Below are 8629 nucleotides of genomic sequence, written 5' to 3' on the forward strand. Positions count from 1 at the left end.
TCTGCAAAAGAAGGCAGAAAAAAATATGTCTCCCTATATCCATCATCGTATCCTTGAGATAGAAAAGTATGCCAACCAATTGCAATGGGTGGAAGACCCTTTAGAGGATAGGGATAATACTGAAGTTGCTGTGGAAAACACATTATTAGATATGGAAAATCAACTTGATGAAAGTTCATTTCTGTAGGTACCACCTCAGGAAGGGACAATGAGCACTCCACCTATCATGTAGACTCCTCTGAATGAGGAGAAAAATCCCAAAAGGGGCAGGGAGGAGGGATCAAGTTCATGGACATAAGCGTTCAATGTTCAATATGAAAGAGGCCAAAGAAAAAGGCCTAGACTCAATCCTGTGTCAGAACAGGAAGAAACTGATGGCTCAGTTGAAATAACTGATTCTTAGCCAGAAATGAGTAAGGGTACTGCTCCTTTAGAGGAAACACAACCCCCATCATCCTCAGGAACCCAGATGATACAAAGATAGATGAGTGTAGAGGCCTTGTCTTTCAGTAGGCCAACAGAACAAGATAAAAGTATCAAAGATAAATTCAAAGAGATAAAAATGAGGAATGAAAGGTTGAAAGCTGAGACATATGCTTAGTTTTTCAAACTTTCTACTCCAAGTCAGAATAGATTGATGTCATCCTTTGACATCAAAGAGGGGAAGATGCAGGTGTCCTTCATTCAACCAACCGTGCAATAACCAAGGACACCCACTGACTACAAGAAAGTTGATTTTGAGGTGTTGGCCAGGGATATTCACCCTGTGGACCAAATAGAGTTTCGCAAGCAGGCTGTAGAAATGATCTACTCCACCTTGACAGGGAAGTCCATAGCTGTTCATCAACTATAAAATTCCCTAAACAACATCTCAGCTCAATATCAACTTGAACAGTCTTCATCACAAGCCAAGGACAACAGAATCAAGTCTTTGGAAGACTTGATCATAGAGTTGGGACATGATCCCAAATATATCAAAGCAACAGAAGAGTTAATAAAATAGAAGAACAAGGACATTACTTCTCTAAAGAAGCAACTAAAGATACCCTCCTTGCATCATCCACAAACACAGGAGGTGTTGCAATCTCAAACTCAGCATGAGGACTTAATGGATTTAGTCCTCAAGCTAAATGATCAGTTGAGGAGCACGAAGAAGGAATTGGATGTCTTAATCCAATTGAAGCAAGGTGAAGTAGGGAGAAAACCAGCAATTGTAATCCCTACAGTGACTACTGCAATACCATCTACATTGGTAGCTACATTGGCTCCAAAAACTCCTATAGGCACTGCCTTGCCCATCACCACTGCAGCATGTACATCAGCAGCTTCCACAAAAGTAGCAGGTACAACAATAGATGAAGCAACCAAGCTTGTTTATGCCATGGAAGAAATGTCTATTCAAACAAATGAGATAAACAAGTTAAAGGAACAGGTGGCAAGCTTAGAAACAGACTATAAGCTTGCTAAGATTATGCAGAGAGAGGAGGAATAGAAGGCTGCTAGGATAAAGGAAAATCTCAAGTCAATGCAAAGAGACTTGACACTAAAGGAGCCTCTTGGAGAATCCAAGGAAAAAATGTGGGCCAATATCATTGACTCTTTCAATGATATTTGGCCATCCATATAGGTCATATTTGAGAAAATTGATCTCATAGCATTAATAACAGAGGCTATTGAGAAAGTGAAGATAGAATTAGGCAACAGGCCTAGAGAGGCTACCAGGATTATCCAGTTCTTAAATTCAAAGAACAACTACCAATTACAGGAACTGGAAATTGAAGATAGGACTGCTACTATTCTGGAGGTAAAGAAAGTCCTCACCAAGAGGGACCTTATGCAAAAGTTAGAGGAAAAGAGCAAGGAAATGCAAGTAGCCGTTGATAGGTTCATGGCTAAGTTTGATAAGCTAAAAGAGAAGGGATTACCTAATCCCTTAGTCATTCATGATAAACTTATGGAACAAGGAGATTACAATGACAAACTCAGGGATGTAGCAAGACAACAAGTGGCTACTTCACAGGTTTCAAGAATGCCAACAGGAAAGGTACTATACAATGCTTTTGAAAATCTGTTTTACCTATAGCATGAGGTGAAACTTCTGTTCGTAAATAAGCCTTAATTGTCCAAATACACTGAGGTAGATGAAACTTACCAGAGAATGATGAGTATTTGATTACCAACAGATCAAGAATGGGAAAAGTTGACTGACTTACTATAACAAAACACAGTTAAAGGTCAAACACCCAGTCAACGAGGTAAAAGAGCATTAGATTCAAGTGGTTATAAGGTCAAAGAGTATCTGTGTCAAAGAGTATTAGTATAAAAGATAATAGCCTTTGGCCAGCACAGAGCATAGCAACCATAAACTTCTAGCTAAACCACAATAAAAGGGATAGCAAGAAAACAGTTCAATAGTTGTCACTATCTTCCTGCGAGAAGATATTTTGAATTTCGTAGATTAATTCCCAAGTTAGTTTGGGATATTTTGTAAAAACATTTTGTATAAATACTTCACAAATCGAAGTATGTAGTGTGGATTCTTATACTTACAATATAATTTTGTTCAAAGACTATAAAAGCTCTTGTATCACTAACTGGGCTAGCATTCTGGATTGATAAATAATGATTAGATATTTCAAGGGATCCATGTGTAAATCGGAATACAATTTAGTAATTCTCTTGTGTTGTTTTACCTCTCTTAAAGTTGTTTCAAAATCTTAAATGTTTTAGAAGTCTAAATGTCTAACTTGAATATTATTTCAGAATTTGCTTGGCTACACTCTATCTTACTATTATACATTCTTAATGTTTTCTCTTAAAATATCTTAGCTAGGGAATTCTTAACTACTCCTTAGCTCTCATATTTTCTCCTCTGGTCTATAGTAAAGGATTCTTAAGTGCCCTTTACTCATGATTCATTGTTGTACCCCCCATATTATCCTCAGTCTGAGGATTCTTGATTGCCCTCTCACCTTCGTTAAGACTCATCTCACCATTTAGTCAAAGGATTTGTACTTCACTCTGCTATCTTGCCCCATGAACATTCCCTTTAGTGATTTAAGTCCAGATTTTCTGCCCCTTGTTTGACTCCATTTCAAAATGGCCTAAAGGCATCAACCTATCAGCCTGTTGTAAGGATTCCACCACCATATCTTCATACAAATCAAAAACCCCCCCAAACTCTAGAACTAGCCTAATATCTAAGAAAACATAGCTAAATTATATTGAGAGAGTCTTCTCTGAGCCGTAGTCTGGCTAGAGCCTGTGCTTAAAAGTTGGTTTGTGGTTACTTTGAAGCCTTCTCTTCTTCCAAAACTTTTAAGGAAAAGTTTTGAGTGATAACAGTCCCGAACATTAATGTAACTACATAATCCACTTTTCGCACAGTAGCATTTTAATCCAAGTGTTCAGAGACTTTACACACTTACCTTGTGGTCCTCTGAGAAAGCGTTTCTCTAGCTCGCAATATCTGACTAAATTATCTACCGTGAACTTAGTAATGAATCCTCCTATGATCTAATCGAGCCAATGATCAACAGCATGAGTGATCTTATTCTTCGATGCTTCCAATCTACGCACCAGCTCTGGGGTCCACACAATAGGATTGTCGAGTTTCCACCTTCCTTGGCTATCTTCTAGCTTCGTGATCGACTCATACAACTCAATAGGTAAAGCTCCATGTACAGGTAGTAGTCTAACCACTCTTCTTTTGTCAGTCGCGGATTCATGTTATCCTGCACCACGAACTTGTGAATTCTCTTGTCTAACCAACCTTCAATTTCCTTCTTAGTTAGATTCCAATGATACGACATTAGACATATCTATGTAGATTCTAGTCCCGGAAATGGAACCATTTGTTGGCTTTATGTGGCCTGACCCAGGTTTGGAGTTAATTAGCCAAACAAATCCCTATATTATTGGCCCTTCCGGCAACAGCCCGCGGAGCACGGATTGAGGTCTCACCCGAAGCAGTATGGGGGGATGTTGGAACCAAGTTTCCACACCCTTGAGATGTCTGAGGGGTCAACTTAGTCCAACTAGGAATGACTTTGTGCAGGTCACTTCGCACACTCTACTATCCTGCGAGGCCTTCGTGCAGCCCTGATCAGGGGCTGAGGTGATTTCGCGTTGCTAAGGCAGCGATTTGCGCTCTTTCCCTAAGTTACACTGTGGATCTTACTTATCTTCTTATAACTGTTAGTTAAATTTGTGTAAATAGATACTTATCTTATATTCGCTTATTCAACACATTCATATGAGTTTGCACAACAAATAAACAATAAACTTTCAATTCATACCCAATATACTTCAATGCATAAAACAGGAAAAAGACACATAGAATGATAAGAAACTTCTCTTTATTATTTTCTCCAATGGTTACAAACTCGCTTCACCTTGTGCACTCAGCTACAGGGGTCTGCATACTCAGCTACAGACTACTAGGCCTTTGCACACTCAGTTGCAGAGCCTTCTCCTACTCTACAACCCAAAGACTCGACTTTACACTTCAACTTAGACTCAATGCTTCATCTTCTCTTAGATTCTTCGATGTCTCTTTACACTTAGAGCCTCACTCTATTTATACAATCCCATGGTTTTCGGACCATGGGTAGAATCCTCAAGCCGACATTACATTACAAAAGTATGGGCGGACAACCCTGTGACTCAATTACAACTTCGCGCTCCGTGCCCACAAATCGTGGAGTCTTTACATCGAACTTAGTCAAAACTTGGGCTTTAAGCCCAAAAACTTGCCTTGGGGGATCTCGTTCCCAACAAAGAGCCTAATGCATGTATCTTTCACCTTCCATGCATTCCAAGCCTCCTTTTTTTACAATGATTAGTTGCAAATTCAAATATGAAAGCGCAACACAAATGATGAGCCAACACCAACTTATAATGACGATGATATGATTACTTGATCTTGTGACCAACTTGATAAGACACCACTAAACTCAAATCAATGATTAAAACTCAAATCTATTATGATCTCACACTTCTCTCAAAAAAACTAATAACTTGATCTCTAAGAGATCATAGCAAAATTTTACAAATTGAACAAAAATAATAAAAAGACTAAGCTTGGCTTTTGACTACTATAACATAGGACACTAGTACTTATTTTACTCTTCTATGAAAAAAATGCACTCGAATAGAATGGTACCCATCTTCCTCCTAATGGATTGATTATAACACATTCTGATAGCCTACCAATGGTTAGTTTTCACTCCAACTCTTAACCAGAGTTAAAATATAGACTCTTTGAGAATATTTTTCATCACGATCACCTAGCTAGTCCTTTGTCCCTGAATGATGGGGGTTGACGTGGCCTCCTCTCGAATTATGGTAGTCAAAATAGGAAGGTCAACTTCCGAGTGGCATAAATTTTGCATACAAACTTTGATTGAGGTGATTATTGCATCACTGGAAAAAAAATATGCGTAGAATAGCACAACAAATTGTGGCACTTAAGCGACAAATTTTTACCCCCAAAAAACAACATTTGATGTGTCAAATTTCTCTCGAAAGTTTTCATATTCTAATTTGATAAAATAGATTCCCCTAGTGAAAATGGTCTCGTCAGTTGATCCACCTACTTTTTGCACTCTAAAAGCATCAAGATGGATGAAAAGCAATAAAATGATCCAATCCAGATCAATGACACATAATAAACTGCATAGACCAAAAAGTGGTAGGATATTTCTCTATACATGTGATGGATTTAATGTTGTGTAGGGGTACACTATATAATGGAATATCTAAGAGCCAACTATAATAGAGATTATTTTCGTTTTTAGATGTCAAAGGAAAATAATTTGTGATGAATCAATGTTCATTGACCAATCAATCATTAAAAGTGAGGACTATGATAGGGTATTGAAGATGTGACCATTCTTTTGACATTTCATGATACTTGCTACCTTTTATAGATAATAAGTGACTTTAAAAAATTACGTCTTTTAGGGGTGTTTTTTGGATTACCCTTTTAAGATAGTTTTAAACCCCTTGGAAGGTATAATAAGTGTTCAATTTTAATTAGTGGTCGAGTGGTAGGGATGGTGCATGTTTATCGATATTCATAAATTATTGTGGGTTAGAAAGAAATTATAACTTATCTTAGAGCATCATGTTATTACTTTAACTTACTCTTCGATATGTAACATTTAAGAAGTATGGGATATTCTCATTCCCTAATGACAAAGACTATTCAGAATTTTTGCATTGAGAATAATGGGATGCTCTATAGCTCATAATGGGGAGAAGTTGTTGTTAAACAAAATGATAAAAATAATATTACATTTTTTTTAAATACAAGTGGACTCCATCTTACATAACACAAAATTAAATTTAATAAAAAATAAATATAAATATACTAGAAAATATTGAGGAGAAGTAAAAAAAAACAATGCAAGTCCAAATAATTACACTAGGAAATTTAATTTCTCTAAGTGTTTGATAGATTCAAGATACATCAAATTTAAATGTGGTGGCACAAAAAATTGAAGGATAAAAGAAAATTAAGGTACACCAAAGAGGTGAGCTCTAGTATAAAAAATATCAACCTATTTTGATGAAAAGGAAAATCAACATTTGTAAAATAAAGTAAAAATACAGTAATGAATTCCATAATGAGTTTCTTAAAAAAATAATTTGAAATGTTATTAATATTCTTAATATTTTAAGGAATTAATCTTCCAGTTGAATCCATGTAGTTCAGGGAAGAAACTGTGGATAATGAGAGACTCATGCATAGGGATTTGTGCAATGATGATGTAAAGGGGGAATATGATGGTGATTGATCCCATTAGGAGGCTGATTGATTAGGTGTGAAAAGATAGCCTATAACAAGGGAAACACCAATAATGTTGCATACTTCCTCTGCTAATGTCGATCATGTCGCTGACCACTGTGCTCGAATTTTGTGGACACGAGACTTTGGGGTGGTTGAATCTTTATAAGAGTGATCCAGAATTCAACAACACGTACCAAATGCTCCTGGAAGGCAAAAAAATTCTTGATTTTCACCTCGAGGGTGCACTGCTATTCCACCTAGGACACCTTTGTGTTCCTTCAAGCAAGCGTGCCAAGATGATTTGGGATGCACACTATAGTCAGGTTGTTGTACATTTCAGATTATATAAAATAGTGGTAGTGCAGTAGAAGTATTTTTATTGGCCGAACCTTTGATAGGATGTCGGGAAGTACATCAAATCCTACACTTCCCGTGCCATTTCCAAACCAATGATCAAGAAGAAAGGCCTATATACTTATTTTCCTACTCCTAGTCGGCCTTGGGAATCCATCTCCAGGATTACCTATCAGGACTTCCTTCTACTAAGCATGATAATGACTGTGTTTTCATGGTCGTTGAAATATTCCCTAAGTTGGCCATTTTGGTTCCCTACAAGAAGAGTATCATAATAGAATATACTGCTAATATCTTCTTTAAGTGAGTGTGGGTACACTTTAGGATCCTACAATCCATTATCTTGAGTTCAGGTCAACAAGTTCCTAAGTACGTTTTGGTCAAGCTTCTAGTCGATGCTGGATACCAAGCTCACTAAGTCCATGACCTTCCACCCCCAAAACTGATTGCCAAACAGAGGTCGTTAAGAGGATGATCATGCACATTCTACGCATGTACAACTCGAAGCATCCACACACATGGGATGAAAGACTCCCCTATGTCCAGCACAGCTAAAATATAGCTCTCCATAGCTCAATTGGCCATTTTCCCTTTTAGGTGGGTTTGGGATTCCATCCACTATGTACCATTGATGTGGTCATACCATTTTCATCTACTCAAGCAAATTCAACTCATGTACAGGTTGAAGCTGACAGAGCTAACAACTTCATTGAGCACATTCAGTACATCCGTGAGTAGGTCCATGACATATTGGACCAAGCCAATTTTAAGTACAAGAAACATCATGATCAACATCAGGTGCCACATAGGTTCTTGGTGGGCAACAAAGTTTGGTTACATTTGCAGAAGTTGAGCCTCACTGGGCCTCACTGCAAACTTATCATGCTCCAATATTGGTCTTACACCATCACCAAGGCTATAGGAAACAATTCCTTCAAGCTCAACATTCCACCATTCCTTGGCCTACACCTAGTATTCAATGTGGACCTGATGTGATCATACGTTCCCCCATTGTTGGACACATCTGACATTGTTGAGCAAATGACATCAACAAAGCTCAACCCAAGATGCATCCAACATGCCACAACTAACATGATTATGAACACATAGACCAAGAACACTCGTTAGTATAGGATCTAGCTATATCGAGTTATCAAAGCGAGCAAACTCCTTCACTCGGGAAAGTGGTTCAGCAGGGACCAGGTTCAATAGAAATTTCCTCACCTCATGGAGGCTCTACACGCAATAGGAGCCATTACTTCCTAAGGGTGGAGGACTGATCTAGGTGGATATTGGTGGCCACTCATCTATTCCACCTAGACCTCCAATTAGTTTTATTTGTTTCCTTGATTATAATAACATTGATTATTTTTATCAATTTCTTGGGTCTTGAACTTCTAGAGTTGTTTTGACCCCGTAGACGACGTTTTTTGAGGTCCACAGCAGGCCCATAGCTATAAGAAAGGGCATTCCACAAATCTT

The sequence above is a fragment of the Pinus tabuliformis genome, chromosome 4_1 (genome assembly GCF_031772625.1).
Source record: "Pinus tabuliformis cultivar Carrire ecotype Pingquan chromosome 4_1, CPIR1, whole genome shotgun sequence".
Lineage (NCBI taxonomy): Eukaryota > Viridiplantae > Streptophyta > Pinopsida > Pinales > Pinaceae > Pinus > Pinus tabuliformis.